This window comes from Symsagittifera roscoffensis, unplaced genomic scaffold (assembly GCF_963678635.1).
Source record: "Symsagittifera roscoffensis unplaced genomic scaffold, txSymRosc1.1 SCAFFOLD_62, whole genome shotgun sequence".
Lineage (NCBI taxonomy): Eukaryota > Metazoa > Xenacoelomorpha > Acoela > Convolutidae > Symsagittifera > Symsagittifera roscoffensis.
Window position 1 is genome coordinate 44,307 of NW_026970756.1, and position 18,194 is coordinate 62,500.

Here is an 18,194-nt window from a genome sequence, read left to right on the forward strand (position 1 = left end):
AGAAAGACTGAGGAAAGCGAAGGCCCAAATGCTTAAGAACAGGGTGGTCCAGACAGCTCAAAGTCCGACTGCGGTTGGCTTTGTTCTAATCGAGTGAACACTTACTTTTGGAGAAATCCGATCGTAGGAGTGATCAGTCTTCGGATTGATCCGGTTCTTTTACTGGTGTATCTGTCAGATCCTTAGGGACTGGATAGAACACTTAAGCAAGTCGCTCGAACTTGGGTATTCTGTTGATCAAAGAGCTGTTCAGATGTAGTACCGGTGTGATACATGTGATTGCATTGAGAGCGCGTTTAAACAGTGTTCGATCTTCAGTTTGCATTGAGAGCGATTACATGTGATTGCATTGAGAGCGCGTTTAAACAGTGTTCGATCTTCAGAAATCTGAGGGTAAGAGCGATCTGTCTTCGGATTGGTCCGTTCTTTTGCTGGTGTATCTACGAGATCCTTCAGGATTGGTTAGAACAAAGCCAACCGTTCAGATGTAGTCCTTCAGGATTGGTTAGAACAAAGCCAACTGTTCAGATGTAGTACCGGTGTGATACATGTGATTGCATTGAGAGCGCGTTTAAACAGTGTTCGATCTTCAGTTTGCCGTTGTAAGAGAAAGACTGAGGAAAGCGAAGGCCCAAATGCTAAAAAACAGGGTGGTCGAGACAGCTCAAAGTCCGACTGCGGTTGGCTTTGTTCTAAATCAAACCAGTGCTAGATGGTCGAAAAACAACCTTCAACGGGGGATCACTAGGCTCGCTTTACGAGGAGGAGCACAGCTATATGTGTTAATTCAGTAAGAATCGCAAGATTTGTTTACTGACCTCTCTAACGCAAAAGGCGGTCTCAGCTTCGGCTGTTGATCGCGTCCGAATCAGGGTTATTTGAAATCGATTACTTTTGGAGAAATCTGAGGGTAAGAGCGATCTGTCTTCGGATTGGTCCGTTCTTTTGCTGGTGTATCTACGAGATCCTTCAGGATTGGTTAGAACACTTAAATCAAGTCGCTCAAACTTGGGTATTCTGTTGATCAAAGAGCTGTTCAGATGTAGTACCGGTGTGATACATGTGATTGCATTGAGAGCGCGTTTAAACAGTGTTCGATCTTCAGTTTGCCTAAGCTAGAGTGATAAACTCCTGCACATTACTACTTCGGTAGTTTTATGGATGCTTGAGTGCCTTTAAATCGTAACCTGATTTGGACGAGAGAACCCCCTGAACTTAAGCATATCAGTAAGGGGAGGAAAAGAAATCAACCGAGAATCCCTTAGTAATGGCGAATGAACAGGGAAAAGCTCATCGGGAAGAGGAGTGGTAACACTCCTCGGTGTCCGGTATGGTTTGCTGCCTGGCTTGTTGACTTGACTGGATGTCTATTGGAAAATAGCATCAAAGAGGGTAAAAATCCCGTAACAGTCTTGTTATAACTTGTCGACGGCGCATTCCTATGAGTAGAGTTGTTTGAAAGTGCAACTCGAAGCTGGAGATATGTCTCTCCAAAAGCTAATTATAAAGCGAGACCGATAGCAAACAAGTACCGTGAGGGAAAGTTGAAAAGCACTCTGAAGAGAGAGTGAAAAGTACGTGAAACCGTTGAAGGAGAACTGGAGTGAGCGTTATCATGCCCAATGTCTTGAACTTGATTCTAGACCACCGGGTAGTGTTGTTAAAGTCTTTTGGTGATCATTGTTAAAGATGCGAGCTATTTGTTTTCTTCGGATTTCAAATTTGTTGTGTCTTGACTAAATGAGATAAAGTTTTATCTCTTTTGTTTGCCTGTCTGACCTTAACATCCCAATCAATGCTCTCTACAGCCCGTCTTGAAACACGGACCAAGGAGTGTGAGTTGCTTGCAAGTGCTGTCGCTGTTTGAAAGCGTACACGCGTAATGAAAGTGAACGGTGTAACTTTTATGAGTTGCATTAACTTTTGTGGTGAGAGCGTCAAAGCGATGTCTCGCAACCACGGACGGTTATGTTGCTAAAACATGACTGATCCAGAGCAAGTAGCACACGACCCGAAAGATGGTGATCTATGCTTGGGCAGGGTGAAGCCACGGGAAACCATGGTGGAAGCCCGAAGCGGTTCTGACGTGCAAATCGATCGTCTGACCTGAGCATAGGGGCGAAAGACTAATCGAACCATCTAGTAGCTGGTTTCCTCCGAAGTTTCCCTCAGGATAGCAAAAGCTTAAGCAAGATTGAAAAATCTTCGCTGTGCAATTTCATCGGTTAAAGCGAATGATTAGAGGACTGGGGGAAAACTTTTCCTTCACCTATTCTCAAACTACTTGCTCATGAGTCACCACAAAAGGTGTTGATTGATATTGACAGCAGGACGGTGGTCATGGAAGTTGAAAACCGCTAAGGAATGTGTAACAACTCACCTGCCGAATCAATCAGCCCTGAAAATGGATGGCACTAGAGCTCGTGGCCTATACCTGACCATGAACATCAGATTCTGGCTTCGGCTGGATGCTTAAGACTGGTTTAGAACTGGTCTTAAAGTATGTTCATGTGTAGGAGGACGCATTGGTTGCGCAAAAGTGTATACGTGAGTATATGCTCGAAGCGGCCAATGGAGCAGATCTTGGTGGAAGTAGCAAGTACTCAAATGAGAACTTTGAGGACTGAAGCGGGAAAGGTTTTCATGTGAACAGCATTTGCACATGAGTTAGTCGATTCTAAAAGACAGGCTAAGGCCAAAGTCTTGAATAGTGGTTTTTTGAAAACTGCTGAGTCTCGAAAGAGCATCGGGTTAAAATTCCCGAACTTACTCTCTTGGCATTACGACGGCAACGTCATCTCAGTCGAATTTAGTCATTGGGACCTTGGGGAAGAGTTATCTTTTCTTTATAACATGCAGTAGAGACCTTGGAATTGAATCAATCAGAGATAAGGCTCGAACCATGAAAGAGTGTTTCAGCATTTGAAGCATCCCAATTGTTCCTGGTGGCACGTAAAAATTCGGCCCAGCTAATGTCAGGAGAGTGAATCGTACCAATTACCGCATCAGGTCCCCAAGGTGAAAAGCCTCTGGTCTTGGAACAGTGTAGATAAGGGAAGTCGGCAAAATTGATCCGTACCTTCGGAAGAAGGATTGGCTCTGAGGAATGGGTGTGACAAGCCTTTAGCTTGAAGTCTCGATATGCTAAAGCGTACGATGGCTCTTCGGAGTTGTTGGCGTTTGGCGCATCGATGATGGATATGCTTTAGGTCAAATCTGTCGCACATTAAACGTTCAAACTCTGAACTGGTTTGGACAAGGGGAATCCGACTGTTTAATTAAAACAAAGCATTGCGATGGCTGGTGAAACGGTTCTGACGCAATGTGATTTCTGCCCAGTGCTCTGAATGTCAAAGTGAAGAAATTCAAATAAGCGCGGGTAAACGGCGGGAGTAACTATGACTCTCTTAAGGTAGCCAAATGCCTCGTCATCTAATTAGTGACGCGCATGAATGGATTAACGAGATTCCTACTGTCCCTATCTACCATCCAGCGAAACCACAGCTTTGGGAACGGGCAAAGCCTAATCAGTGGGGAAAGAAGACCCTGTTGAGCTTGACTCTAGTCTGACTTTGTGAAGTGGCTCGAAAGGTGTAGAATAAGTGGGAGATGGCTTCGGCTGTCGTCAGTGAAATACCACTACTTTCGGTGTCACTTTACTAATCCAGTGAAAAAGTAAAGGTACTTTCTACGGATTGGCCTAATTAAAGCGTAAGCTTTAATGAGTTGCACAAAGTTTACTTTGCGTAGCTAAAGCAAACCTCCCTGGAGACAGGGTCAGGTCGGGAGTTTGACTGGGGCGGTACATCTGTAAAAAGATAACGCAGGTGTCCTAAGGCTAACTCAGTGGGGACAGAAACCTCACGTAGAGCAAAAGGGCAAATGTTAGCTTGAACTAGATTTTCAGTATGATTACAGACTGCGAAAGCATGGCCTATCGATCCTTTTATTAATCGGTTTAAAGACTTTAAGCAAGAGGTGTCAGAAAAGTTACCACAGGGATGGGCTCCCATAAGAAGTGCCTCCTCGCGTTAGGATTGAGTCGTTCGCAGGCGCTCGTTGGAGTGTGCATAATCTGCGGTAATCAACGATCTCACCTCGGCGGGAGCCGGAAGATATATCTACCATTGGTATCAACACTAAACTGCTGGCGGAAAACCGTGAGGAATTCCGTTAACGCCTCCTCGGTGTATAACAGAGGTTGGGTAATACGGTCCAGTAAGCCATACCTGTAAAAACTCTACCTACATTCAATCCTTTGAGAGAAACCAATCGGAAACAGGAGCGACCGGCCCGAGACAATGTTTTGGTTAGGCAGCACCCGTGGAAGTTTGGACATTGGAATTGTAGGACCCTTAGGGGGTTTGAAGGAGGAGAGTTAGAGCAGCTGATGCTCGAGCGGCATTTTGATGCCCTTGGTTTATGCGAGACCCGCTTAAATAGCGACGGAGTCTCAGATCTTGGTAGAAACTACACCATTATATGCGCGAGCGACCCCGAGAGAAAAGGTAGAAACGGGGTTGCTCTCATTTTCAATTCGTTGAAAATGAAACTAACCAAGCATAGGTGCCAAAGTGATCGAGTCATGGTAGCCTGGTTGAGTAGTCGCATCAACGGTGAAAGGTTTAAAATAGTCGTTTGTTACAGTCCCACTAACCCTGATGATGAGAAAGGTGAAAAGCGGGTCGATTGTTTCTACGCTGATCTCTTCAGAGTAATGAAAGACGGCATCCCCAGCCGTAAAGTTGGATCTCATACTCTGATACTTGGTGATTTGAATGCGAGAATCAGTAAGGAACAATTGACCGAAATGAGACCCCTTGCTGATGCCTGGTCTGCCGACCAAGAAACAAACTCAAACGGTGAAAAATTGCTAGAGTTTTGTTCGACACACGATTTAAAAATCGTGATCACGTTATTTAAGAAACCTTTAAGTAGGCTTATAACGTGGCGTCACCCCAGAGGCTCAGGTGCAGTCATCGATTATATCTTGTCCGATCGGAACACGGTCTGGAGAGATATGAGAGCCAGTTGGGGAGGCAGTACCGGGCATCACTCCGATCATGCTAAACTTATAGGCGTGATTTTACCCCCGAAAGAACCAGGCAAAAAGTCGTTTGAAAGTGAAAGCCTCCTCAGAAAAAGCTTAAAAAGGAAGTCTCCTGGACTGCGGTTCAAAATCAATACCTGTCTGAAATCTGCCCAAGCTCGCTCGTTCCTAACATCAGATAACCGCTTGTCCCACACTGACTCTATAGAGAGCTTCAATAGATCTCTTAAGGAGTTAGTGTGTAATGCCCATGCCAGGTTACCGGTTCCGGAACCTGAGGAAAAAGAAGGTACATTCTTTGAGTATTTAACTACCGAACAACGTTTGGTTTTTAAAGAAAGGAGAAGTGTACACAGTCAAGTTCTAAACAACAGAACTGACGAATTGGTTGCTGCAAGGAAAAGGCTAAACTTGAAGTGCAACAAGCTGAGAAAGTTTGCTCAAAATGAGATGTTAGAGAGTGGCCTGGAAGGATTTCAAGACAAGCACGTCCTCGGACAAACGCGTGAAGCGTTTAAGGTGTTGAAAGAGACTCTTAGGAGTGTTCGCTTGAGTTGGTTGGAGAGAAGGAGCAAAGGTGAAGTCAGTAATGTGAAGTTTCAAAGGCATTATGAGAATCTGTTCACGAACAGACCGGCGAGTAAAAAGTTTGTTGAAAGGTCACTTCCAGTTGCGGATAGTGGACCTCCTAATGGAGCAGAGGTACTACAAGCCTTGAGAGAAATTAACACGGGCAAGGCTCCCGGTGAGAGTCAGATCACCAGGGACCTTCTTAAGTTGCTCGAGAAGAATATTCTCAAGCCTCTCACAAGAATTTTCACTGATATCTGGCTTGATCCGGGGAAAGTTCCCCAAAGTTGGAGGGACGCAGTAGTACTCAATCTGTTCAAGAAAGGAAGTAGAGCTGAACCGAACAATTACCGCAGCATTTTCCTTCTCGACCAAGTTGGCAAAGTGTTCGCAAAGGTGATTGCAAATAGGGTGAATAAACAGCTGCCCAAGATCTCTCCTTATCAATTTGGGTTCCGAAGTCACAGGTCAACGGGCCAAGCTATCTTGGCAATTAGATGTTTGCTGCAAAGAAGGATTGAGAACCAGCAACCTCTTTGTATGACTTTCATCGACCTGAAGAAGGCTTTTGATTCAATTGATAGGGAAGTGCTGTTTATTGCCCTAAGGGATTTTGGAATCCCAGGAGATATCATCAGTTTGATTGAAGCGCTCCACACCAAACCCATCGGCAAGCTTGATAAGGATAACACCTTTGTAGTTAACCGAGGGGTGAGGCAAGGGTGCGTTTTGGGCCCACTGTTGTTTATCATCCTTTTTGACTTCCTCCTAAGTAAGACCAGTGGGGAGAAAAGAAACTTTGCATACGCTGATGATCTGGCTCTGATCTCTGACAATCAGGCAAATGCTACCAAGTCGCTGAATGAGATGGCAAAAACTTTTGGATTGGCTCAATTAGAAATCTCTGTCGAAAAAACTAAAAGTATTGTAATTAACACCAAAGACAATACTAATGTCCCTATCAATGTACTCAGTGAACAGGTAGAACAGGTTAATCACTTTGAGTACCTCGGCAGCATCATAGCATCTGATGGGAGCGCTGAAAAGGCTATAAGCGCTCGCATCTCTAAGACAAGAATAGCAATGTTACGTCTTAGACCGGCCTTGGTGTCTAAAAGGCTGACACTAAGGAACAAGGGTCTCCTCATTGAGACATTCCTAAAGCCTGTCCTTCTATACGGCTTAGAGACCCTTGTCATCAGATGCGTAGATCTCAGTAGATTAGAAGCGGTTATACACCGCGCTAAAAGAATGTGTCTCAGGCTAGAAACCAGAAATGAAATGAAACTAAAGGAACTGAATGAAAAAGTAAAAACAACGCCAGTCGCTCACCAACTATGCAGGAGAAGGGTACAACTGTATGCTTCCTTTAAAAACATCGGGGTCGATAGCTTGAATGAACTGCTTGAAGGTGCTAAAGTTTGGCAAAAGGATTGGGTCAGGCAGCTCAGGGTTGACCTTGACAACCATGGGCTCAAGACCAAGTGCGACCAGGATAACTGGTTGCATAATCCGATTGCCAAACTCAAGTTCACAGACGGCGGGGATTTTAAAGCAAATGCTATCGGCAAGAGGACGCAAACAGTTCAATGTGCTAATGAAAACTGTGGTAGAATGTTTCATAGCAAAAAAGAGATGTATAGGCATCTCAGAGACAATCATTCACCCTCGGTCCAGACCTCCGCTAGTAGTGACAATGAAACTAAAGGAAATGAAAGAACTGTAACTAAAGGAAATGAAAGAACTGTAACTAAAGGAACTGAAAGATCTGAAACTATTAAAGGAATTGAAAGAACTGCAGAGATCCCCCAGCAGCCCAGCGACGGGGGGTCCAAAAAGGGTAAATTCGACTGCCCTCTGTCCGACTGTAACAAGACTTATGTCTATGTCAGCGGTTGGACAAAGCACATGCAAAACTGTCACCCGCATGTGAAACTGATCAGCGCATCAGAATCGACCGTCTCAGCACCGCAACTGAGTCGGCAATCCTTCGCATCAAACCAAGACACTAGCACGGGTGATGAGGTGCTAAAGTGTCCGCTCTGCTCCTACCGGTGCTCTGTTAGAAAGTCAATGATCAATCACTGTTATGTGAAGCACCGATACTCCTGGGTGAAAGCAAGGCCAATGCCCGAGCCGCCAAGTCATGTTGGCGTTGCCCCGGTGCGTACAATCAAGAGGCAAAATTGTGCAGATTGTAGCGTCATGACCACCACTGCTACCTCGGAAAGGTAGAACGGGTTCCCGGTGGTGACTTTCATTTCGTTTGAATCAGTTCTAATGATTTGATAAAGTCAGAACCATTGCCCCTGGCCTTGACCAGCTGGGGTGCAGATGGGAGGAACTTATTACCACAGGGATAACTGGCTTGTGGCGGCCAAGCGTTCATAGCGACGTCGCTTTTTGATCCTTCGATGTCGGCTCTTCCTATCATTGCGAAGCAGAATTCGCAAAGTGTTGGATTGTTCACCCACTAACAGGGAACGTGAGCTGGGTTTAGACCGTCGTGAGACAGGTTAGTTTTACCCTGTTGATGAATTGAAACTAACCAGTGGTGGCTTCGGCTGCTACTGAATTTGATCTATGCTTGGGTAATCACACTTAGTACGAGAGGAACCGTGTGTTCAATTCCCTGGTTTCAGCGTCTGCCTGAAAAGGCGGATGCGAAGCTACAATTGATGGATTATGACTGAACGCCTCTAAGTCAGGACTCAGACCTAAAGCATAGATTAAATTGCTCTATCTGCATCATGAAAATTGCCTTTAATGGTTTAATTTGGCAGTATCAAGTATATTGATGCTGTTGACCCCGATGTCAGATAGGAAAGCTATCCCCCATTGATGATGGGAAAGCCTGGACTTGCTGTAAGCGATCAAGTAGCTTGCGCTACGAGATGCTGAGGCAATGTTCTTCAGGCAGGGATGTATTTATCCCAAAACCCCCGAAAGATGGTGCAAAGAGAGTTAACCTGATGCACGTTAGGTTGACTCAAGGTGATCCTTCTTGGTGATCCTTTGATAGATGGTCCATCTAAGATGGTCCATCTAGAGTTGATCTAACTAAGGTTAGATTAGCTCAAGGTAGTCCTTAATGGATCACCTTAGATTCCCGAAAGATGGTTTAAAGAGAGTTAACCTGATGCAAGTTAGGTTGACTCAAGGTGATCCTTAATGGTGATCCTTTGATAGATGGTCCATCTAAGATGGTCCATCTAGAGTTGATCTAACTAAGGTTAGATTAGCTCAAGGTAGTCCTTAATGGATCACCTTAGATTCCCGAAAGATGGTTTAAAGAGAGTTGACCTGATGCAAGTTAGGTTGACTCAAGGTGATCCTTCTTGGTGATCCTTTGATAGATGGTCCATCTAAGATGGTCCATCTAAGAGTTGATCTAACTAAGGTTAGATTAGCTCAAGGTAGTCCTTAATGGATCACCTTAGATTCCCGAAAGATGGTTTAAAGAGAGTTGACCTGATGCAAGTTAGGTTGACTCAAGGTGATCCTTCTTGGTGATCCTTTGATAGATGGTCCATCTAAGATGGTCCATCGATGGTCCATCTAAGATGGTCCATCTAAGAGTTGATCTAACTAAGGTTAGATTAGCTCAAGGTAGTCCTTAATGGATCACCTCAGATTCCCGAAAGATGGTTTAAAGAGAGTTAACCTGATGCAAGTTAGGTTGACTCAAGGTGATCCTTCTTGGTGATCCTTTGATAGATGGTCCATCTAAGATGGTCCATCTAAGAGTTGATCTAACTAAGGTTAGATTAGCTCAAGGTAGTCCTTAATGGATCACCTTAGATTCCCGAAAGATGGTTTAAAGAGAGTTGACCTGATGCAAGTTAGGTTGACTCAAGGTGATCCTTCTTGGTGATCCTTTGATAGATGGTCCATCTAAGATGGTCCATCTAAGAGTTGATCTAACTAAGGTTAGATTAGCTCAAGGTAGTCCTTAATGGATCACCTCAGATTCCCGAAAGATGGTTTAAAGAGAGTTAACCTGATGCAAGTTAGGTTGACTCAAGGTGATCCTTCTTGGTGATCCTTTGATAGATGGTCCATCTAAGATGGTCCATCTAGAGTTGATCTAACTAAGGTTAGATTAGCTCAAGGTAGTCCGTAATGGATCACCTTAGATTCCCGAAAGATGGTTTAAAGAGAGTTAACCTGATGCAAGTTAGGTTGACTCAAGGTGATCCTTCATGGTGATCCTTAGAAAGTCCATGATGGCAAGAGAGACGGTGGTGCATGATAGCATGAGACTGGGGATTGGCTCCCAGTCAAAGTACCTTGCTCTGTGGTGCATCATATTAAGAGAGAGTCAGATTCCCGAAAGAAGGCTTGATTAGAGTTGCTTAGACTCAAGCAAGTCAGTCAAGTTAACTTAGTTAAGTTAAGTAAGTTAGCTTGACTCAAGGCGGTGACGATGTACGGTCAAGTAAAAGTAGCAAGTACCCGAAAGATAGCCGAAAGACGGTTAAGTAGCAAGTAAACGAATTTCAGCGAAGTCCCAACGTCAGAAACTGGGAGAGCACCAGGATGCTCGGAGGCCTACTTCTGCCTGGTCTTCATTCCAATTAAAGACACTGACCGATCAGAAAGCAAGTAGGTACTAACTAACGCTAGTACCTAGAAGAACTGCTTTAGGAGTTAACTATCAGCAGTAGCAGTCGGTCTGAGCTCTTTCACGAGCTAAAAGCTGGGCAGTGTTAAAGAGATGAACCAGTGAAGAGAAGGAAGAAAAGATTGAATAAGCACCAGTAACAATGTTACTACACCTAGCTTTTTTTTTTTTTTTTTTTTTTTTTTTTAACTCTTTTGTGCCAGTAATACTCATTTAGGAGTCAAATTTTGTCAATATGCTTGATGGTCAGCTGCATGAAAAAGATGGGAGCTGTGCGACTAGTGGTTCAAAAGTTATGACCCGAGCCGTAAACAAGCTCAAAATGAGGTCCAAAACTGACGAAGTTGCTTCAGTTGGCTTGAAAGTTAACAAAGCTTGCTCGTAGAGCTTCCGGGATAGGCCCATTCGCTTCCTCGTGAAAAATAGGTCTTAGAACCACCTTAGATGAGCTTGCGCGACCCTTGGTTGAGCTGCAGGAGCGACTGATCGAAGCGGAAGACCCCTATTTTGAGCTGAAAAATGGGGGTCTCAGGGCTCTAAAACGCTTGTTTGAGCTTGAAAGAGTGCTCGCACAGCTCACTTTTAATTTTAGCGAAGTTAGATATGCTTGATGGTCAGCTGCATGAAAAAGATGGGAGCTGTGCGACCAGTGGTTCAAAAGTTATGACCCGAGCCGTAAACTCTGTAATTCGATTTTTCAGCTCGAAATTGCAGAAAAACAGCTGTTTAGGCATGAAGGAGTGCTCGCACAGCTAACTTTCAATTTTAGCGTAGAGAGCTCTGTGTGAGGGCTAGTTGGTGTAGAAAGCTCAGTCCAATCGGACCAGTGGTGTAAAAGTTATAGCGCTTTGGCTGAACTGCAATTTTGAGCTCAAAAAGTGACGAAGTTTAGAAGAATGAAATTTCGGGCAACAAAAAATTGTTCAATTTTAATATAATTATAACCGCTGGAAAGCCCTTGAGCATAGCTTTCTAATGGTATATTACAATTTTTTTTACTAAAATTAGTTTAGGTTCCAGCTCGAGTTAAAAATTGACTTTTGCTATTTTTTCAAAAAAAAAAAAAAAATTCACTTCAGTCTCTTGCATTTTTGGTCAACAAAAAATTGTGCGATTCACTTCGGGTAAAAAGCGTTGGAAAGTACATAGGCAGGGCTTTCCGGGCGTGTTTTCAAAAGTTATTTTGAGCAAAAATTGAGCAAATGGTGAGCATTTGAAAAAAAAAAATTTTTCCCCAGAAATACTCATTTAGGAGATTTCTGTGTATTATAGGGGGAGGGTAGTAGCGAGAATTTTCAAAAAAATTTTGAAAAATTTCAAAATTTTTGAAAATTTTTTTTTTACTTCCTAACCTCAAAAGCGTATCAGAAAGGCGTAATTTGATGAGACTTGACCACTGGTAAAGTATCATCGCTCGATTTCGCCTCAGTAAGGAGAACCATCCAAGGTTCGAAAAGAACGAAGGTCAGATAGTTTATAACTAGAAAGCAGAACCAAAACTGCCTTAAAGGCTTTGTGTAGTTGAGCAAAGTCTCTTCTCGAGAAGGCTAAGAAAAGCTTGAAATTGAAGCAATCAGTCGTTGAGCTGTTTGTGAAAAGAAGGATTGGCTTTAGCTAAGGTGCTTCTAAGTACTGCGCATAACTATGAACCGGTGTAAACCAAATCATGCTTGGTGGCTCTTGCATGAGACTGGACTTGGTGCCCCAGTCAAAGTAGCTTGCTTATAGGTATGGTTGGATATGGTTAGCCGTATCAGCACCAGAGGTGCAACAACCGTGCTGTTTAACTAAGTGAGCTGTCGAGTTGAAGTCGTCTTGGTCTCAAAGAAACGTGCTTGGTGGCGCTTGCATAAGCCTGGACTTGGTGCCCCAGGAAAGACTTACTTATAGGTGTAGTTGGATATGGTTTACCGTATCAGTACCAATGGTGCACAACTATGCTGTTTAACTGAGTTAGTCAGAGGACGGCGTTTCCTAAGTCCTCTAGAGTCTAAGATTGCTTTAGCTCGTGAAGGTTCTAATCATGCTTGATGGCTCTTGCATGAGACTGAACTTGGTGCCCCAGTCAAAGTAGCTTGCTTATAGGTATGGTTGGATATGGTTAGCCGTATCAGCACCAGAGGTGCAACAACCGTGCTGTTTAACTAAGTGAGCTGTCGAGATGAAGTCGTCTTGGTCTCAAAGAAACGTGCTTGGTGGCGCTTGCATAAGCCTGGACTTGGTGCCCCAGGAAAGACTTACTTATAGGTGTAGTTGGATATGGTTTACCGTATCAGTACCAATGGTGCACAACTATGCTGTTTAACTGAGTTAGTCAGAGGACGGCCTTTCCTAAGTCCTCTAGAGTCCAAGACTTCTTTAGCTCGTGAAGGTTTAAAATGCTGATAGTAGTAGTTTGTGCGTGGGAAAGGTTGACCTTAGTGTGCCTTTCTGGAAAGGTAGCAGCTTGCAAATCAGGGTTCGGTTTGAAAAAGCTAGCTTCCGAAGTACTTTAAACTGATTGATCCTGTCAGTTGCCATATGCTTGTCTGAAAGACTAAGCCATGCATGTGTAAGTGAAACTTGCAAAAGTGAAACCGCGAATGGCTCATTAAATCAGTTACTATCTAAAAGTTGAGTTACCTGTCAGATGAATAACTGCGGTAACCCTGCAGCTAATGCATGCAGATTGCGTGACTCCGGTCGCGAACTTTTACAAGAATTCACCGAGCGACCTGCTAAGTACGGGCGCATACCGGATGAATCCAAAGTAACTGAAAGATCCCAGATGGCTTAGGCCGGGGGACGCAGCTTCCGAATTTCTGAGCTATCAACCTATGATGGTAGTGTAACGGACTACCATGGTTGTGACGGCTAACGGGGAATCAGGGTTCGATTCCGGAGAGGGAGCCTTAGAAACGGCTACCACATCCAAGGAAGGCAGCAGGCACGCAAATTACCCACTCTCCGCACGAGGAGGTAGTGACGAGAAATAATGATATGAGCCTTAATGGTTTGTAATCAGAATGGAAAGGATGCAAAAGCTCCTTTGATGATCGAGTAGAGGGCAAGTCTGGTGCCAGCAGCCGCGGTAATACCAGCCTCTACAAGCGTATGCAAAAGTTGCTGCGTTTAAAAAGCTCATAGTTGGATCTGTTTGAGTATAACGGTAACATGGTGGTTAGTTAACGCTTTCCACTCGTTACGCTCATCCTTCGCATCGAAGAAATACCTTGCACTTAAATGTGACGAGGTGTGGAAACGGTGTTTTCACTTTGAGAAAATTAGAGTGTTCAAAGCATCCTTTGGGATTGAATAATCAAGCATGGAATAATGGAGAATGACCCGCGTTTTACTGATGCCGGTGGCTAAAGTGCGGTAATGATTGAAAGGAACAGCCGGGGGCATTTGTATTGCTACGTTAGAGGTGAAATTCTTGGATCGTGGCAAGACAAACTACTGCGAAAGCATTTGCCAAGAATGTTTTCATTAATCAAGAACGAAAGTTAGAGTATTGAAGAGGATTAGATACCCTCGTAATTCTAACCATAAACTATACCAACTTACGATTTGTCAAAGTCTCTTCTGACTTGGCAAGAAATTAACCGGGAAACCAAAGTTTATTGGTTCCGGGGGAAGTATGGTTGCAAAATCGAAACTTAAAGGAATTGACGGAAGGGCACCACCAGGAGTGGAGCCTGCGGCTTAATTTGACTCAACACGGGAAATCTCACCAGGTCCAGACATCTTAAGGATTGACAGATTGATGATCTTTCATGATTATATGGGCGGTGGTGCATGGCCGTTCTTAGTTAGTGGAGTGATCTGTCTGGTTAATTCCGATAACGAACGAGATCTTGATCATCTAAATAGTGCCATTCTCGTTAGAGTATTGGTTACTTCTTAGAGGTACTATGTGCAATTAAATAGCACAAGTGAAGTGAGGCTATAACAGGTCTGTGATGCCCTTAGATGTCCTGGACTGCACGCGCGCTACACTGGTGAATTTAAATTGAGGGATAACCTTGGCCTATATGGTCCGGGTAATCACCTAAAATTCATGAGCGTGAAGGGGATCGAATGTTGTAACTTGCATTCGTGAACCAGGAATTCCTAGTACTCGGTAGTCAACAACTACTGGGGATTACGTCCCTGCCCTTTGTACACACCGCCCGTCGCTACTACTGATTAGATGTTTAAGCAAGAATTGCGGAAGCCCGTCGCTGAGACTTCGGTCCTGGCAATAGGTGGAAGCGGATCGAGCTTAATTGTCTAGAGGAAGTAAAAGTCGTAACAAGGTTTCCGTAGGGGAACCTGCGGAAGGATCAGTGACTAATGCCACTGTTTGAGCGAAGAGCCGGTCAGCTCATTAAATATGACCCGGTACGCAGTAGATCTTTTTGGAGATTTTGCTGAAAGGTGGTGGTGCATAATCAAGAAAGAGTCGGTGGTGCATGAGTGTAAGAGAGACGGTGGTGCATGAGACTGGGGATTGGCTCCCAGTCAAAGTAGCTTGCTCGGTGGTTGATGATAGCAAGAAAGAGTCGGTGGTGCATGAGAGTAAGAGAGACGGTGGTGCATGAGACTGGGGATTGGCTCCCAGTTAAAGTAGCTTACTCGGTGGTTGATAATAGCAAGGAAGAGTCGGTGGTGCATGTGAGTAAGAGAGACGGTGGTGCATGAGACTGGGGATTGGCTCCCAGTTAAAGTAGCTTGCTCGGTGGTTGATAATAGCAAGGAAGAGTCGGTGGTGCATGATAGCATGATTTTCCTTCATGGTTCATCTAAGAGTTGGTCTAGCTAAGGTTAGATTGGCTCAAGGTAGTCCTTAATGGATCACCTTAGATTCCCGAAAGATAATTCAAAGAGAGTTGACCTGATGCAAGTTAGGTTAACTCAAGGTGATCCTTGTTGGTGATCCTTAGTATGATGGTGGTGCATTAGCAAGAAAAACGGTGGTGCATGATAGCTTGAGACTGGGGATGGGCTCCCAGTCAAAGTAGCTTGCTCGGTGTGGATGATAGCAAGTGAGAGTCAGTGGTGCATTATAGCAAGAGAGAAGGTAGCCAAATGTCTCGTCATTGTTGACGCCAAAATCAGGTAGCCAAATGCCTCGTCATTTTTGACGCCAAAAGCAGGTAGCCAAATGCCTCGTCATTTTTGACGCCAAAAGCAGGTAGCCAAATGCCTCGTCATTGTTGACGCCAAAAGCAGGTAGCCAAATGCCTCGTCATTGTTGACGCCAAAAGGAAGTCGCTCAAACTTGGGTATTCTGTTGATCAAAAAGCTGTTTAGATGGTAGCTTAGGAGTAACTTCTCCTAGATAAGCTTGTTTGATGGTCGTTTAAACAGTGTACGATTTTCAGTTTGCTTTCGTTAGAGAAAGACTGAGGAAAGCGAAGGCCCGAATGCTTAAGAACAGGGTGATCTATGCTTGGGTAATCACACTTAGTACGAGAGGAACAGTGTGTTCAGTTCCCTGGTTTCAAGCGTCTGCCTGAGAAGGCGGATGCGAAGCTACAATTGATGACCTAAAGCGTAGATTGAATTGCTCTATCTGCATCATGAAAATTGCCTTTAATGGTTTAAATTGGCAGTATCAAGTATATTGATGCTGTTGACCCCGATGTCAGATAGGAATGCAATCCCCCATTGATGATGGGAGGTCGCTCGAACTTGGGTATTCTGTTGATCAAAGAGCTGTTTAGATGTAGTACCGGTGTGATACATGTGATTGCATTGAGAGAGCGTTTAAACAGTGTTCGATCTTCAGTTTGCCTTCGTAAGAGTAAGACTGAGAAATGCGAGGGCCCAAACGCTCAAAAACAGGGTGATCTATGCTTGGGTAACACTTAGTACGAGAGGAACAGTGTGTTCAGTTCCCTGGTTTCAAGCGTCTGCCTGAGAAGGCGGATGCGAAGCTACAATTGATGACCTAAAGCGTAGATTGAATTGCTCTATCTGCATCATGAAAATTGCCTTTAATGGTTTAAATTGGCAGTATCAAGTATATTGATGCTGTTGACCCCGATGTCAGATAGGAATGCAATCCCCCATTGATGATGGGAGGTCACTCAAACTTGGGTATTCTGTTGATCAAAGAGCTGTTCAGATGTAGTACCGGTGTGATACATGTGATTGCATTGAGAGCGCGTTTAAACAGTGTTCGATCTTCAGTTTGCCGTTGTAAGAGAAAGACTGAGGAAAGCGAAGGCCCAAATGCTTAAGAACAGGGTGGTCCAGACAGCTCAAAGTCCGACTGCGGTTGGCTTTGTTCTAATCGAGTGAACACTTACTTTTGGAGAAATCCGATCGTAGGAGTGATCAGTCTTCGGATTGATCCGGTTCTTTTACTGGTGTATCTGTCAGATCCTTAGGGACTGGATAGAACACTTAAGCAAGTCGCTCGAACTTGGGTATTCTGTTGATCAAAGAGCTGTTCAGATGTAGTACCGGTGTGATACATGTGATTGCATTGAGAGCGCGTTTAAACAGTGTTCGATCTTCAGTTTGCCGTTGTAAGAGAAAGACTGAGGAAAGCGAAGGCCCAAATGCTTAAGAACAGGGTGGTCCAGACAGCTCAAAGTCCGACTGCGGTTGGCTTTGTTCTAATCGAGTGAACACTTACTTTTGGAGAAATCCGATCGTAGGAGTGATCAGTCTTCGGATTGATCCGGTTCTTTTACTGGTGTATCTGTCAGATCCTTAGGGACTGGATAGAACACTTAAGCAAGTCGCTCGAACTTGGGTATTCTGTTGATCAAAGAGCTGTTCAGATGTAGTACCGGTGTGATACATGTGATTGCATTGAGAGCGCGTTTAAACAGTGTTCGATCTTCAGTTTGCCGTTGTAAGAGAAAGACTGAGGAAAGCGAAGGCCCAAATGCTTAAGAACAGGGTGGTCCAGACAGCTCAAAGTCCGACTGCGGTTGGCTTTGTTCTAATCGAGTGAACACTTACTTTTGGAGAAATCCGATCGTAGGAGTGATCAGTCTTGGGATTGATCCGGTTCTTTTACTGGTGTATCTGTCAGATCCTTAGGGACTGGATAGAACACTTAAGCAAGTCGCTCGAACTTGGGTATTCTGTTGATCAAAGAGCTGTTCAGATGTAGTACCGGTGTGATACATGTGATTGCATTGAGAGCGCGTTTAAACAGTGTTCGATCTTCAGTTTGCCGTTGTAAGAGAAAGACTGAGGAAAGCGAAGGCCCAAATGCTAAAAAAACAGGGTGGTCGAGACAGCTCAAAGTCCGACTGCGGTTGGCTTTGTTCTAAATCAAACCAGTGCTAGATGGTCGAAAAACAACCTTCAACGGGGGATCACTAGGCTCGCTTTACGAGGAGGAGCACAGCTATATGTGTTAATTCAGTAAGAATCGCAAGATTTGTTTACTGACCTCTCTAACGCAAAAGGCGGTCTCAGCTTCGGCTGTTGATCGCGTCCGAATCAGGGTTATTTGAAATCGATTGAACGCTTACTTTTGGAGAAATCTGAGGGTAAGAGCGATCTGTCTTCGGATTGGTCCGTTCTTTTGCTGGTGTATCTACGAGATCCTTCGGGATTGGTTAGAACACTTAAATCAAGTCGCTCAAACTTGGGTATTCTGTTGATCAAAGAGCTGTTCAGATGTAGTACCGGTGTGATACATGTGATTGCATTGAGAGCGCGTTTAAACAGTGTTCGATCTTCAGTTTGCCTAAGCTAGAGTGATAAACTCCTGCACATTACTACTTCGGTAGTTTTATGGATGCTTGAGTGCCTTTAAATCGTAACCTGATTTGGACGAGAGAACCCCCTGAACTTAAGCATATCAGTAAGGGGAGGAAAAGAAATCAACCGAGAATCCCTTAGTAATGGCGAATGAACAGGGAAAAGCTCATCGGGAAGAGGAGTGGTAACACTCCTCGGTGTCCGGTATGGTTTGCTGCCTGGCTTGTTGACTTGACTGGATGTCTATTGGAAAATAGC

General features: G+C 44.3%; 1 non-coding gene and 3 pseudogenes across 1 annotated transcript in view; all 4 read left to right on the plus strand.

Moving 5' to 3' along the window:
• The first annotated feature begins 725 nt into the window (after window positions 1-725).
• On the plus strand, window positions 726-877 carry LOC134855957 (5.8S ribosomal RNA; annotated as a pseudogene).
• Window positions 878-1,182: 305 nt separating this feature from the next.
• Window positions 1,183-8,548, plus strand: LOC134855965 (large subunit ribosomal RNA; annotated as a pseudogene).
• An 8,981-nt stretch (window positions 8,549-17,529) lies between these two features.
• LOC134855966 (5.8S ribosomal RNA) lies at window positions 17,530-17,681 on the plus strand (annotated as a pseudogene).
• A 313-nt stretch (window positions 17,682-17,994) lies between these two features.
• The window catches only part of LOC134855961 (large subunit ribosomal RNA), a 3,517-nt gene continuing 3,317 nt past the window's right edge, over window positions 17,995-18,194 (plus strand). The window contains exon 1 of the ribosomal RNA XR_010164702.1: window positions 17,995-18,194. This exon is cut by the window's right edge and continues 3,317 nt beyond it. This is a non-coding gene — a ribosomal RNA (large subunit ribosomal RNA).